We start from the raw sequence: 769 nt of genomic DNA on the forward strand, positions 1-769 counted from the left end.
TTTTACAGCAAGTTGGACAGGTTTTGCAGGTGTCGGTAATGCTCTTGATTTAGACCTTTTCTTAATTTTCTGAACTAGTGTAAATCGGTCGTCAGTGGCGTTGTCGTCAGATTGTAAATCACAGCTTGTTTTTGCAGCAGCTAGCACACCAACATTTGTCCATGGTGTAGAAATCGTTTCTACACTATTACTAAAAACACTTGTGTCATTTATATCCTTTAAATTGTCGTTAGATTGTTGACGATATGCCGGTAATAGCTCCCGGTTATTGCTGTTATTTACTTTATCAACATTTTCAAGATTATTGAACTTAGTTTTCAAATTTTCAATATCAAGATGAAACGACAGTAACATTTTATTAATCTGAGTTTGCTGACTAGATAACAGTTGTTTTATTTCATTTTTTATATATTCAAAATTTAGTTTCAACCATTTTTCCATGTTAGGAATTTTATCCATATTAATACTACAAAAATCAGGCAATTTATCCAACAAATTGTTCGCTTTAAAATATTTAAACAAATTTAGACATTCAACTAACTTTTCACGTTTATTACCGTCACTGCCACGTGATGGAAATTTTTCAGTTTTATCTAATTTTAACAGTTCAAATTCAGTTTTTAACAATTTAATAGCAACATTTATATCCTCACTATTGTAAAATTCACTTGTATTGTAAATAAACGTATCTTCGTCAATCAATTCCGAATTATTATTAACAAAATATAACAATTCGCAAACTTTAACCGATTTCGACGACGCCATAATG

Source organism: Helobdella robusta (assembly GCF_000326865.2).
Source record: "Helobdella robusta unplaced genomic scaffold HELROscaffold_34, whole genome shotgun sequence".
Lineage (NCBI taxonomy): Eukaryota > Metazoa > Annelida > Clitellata > Rhynchobdellida > Glossiphoniidae > Helobdella > Helobdella robusta.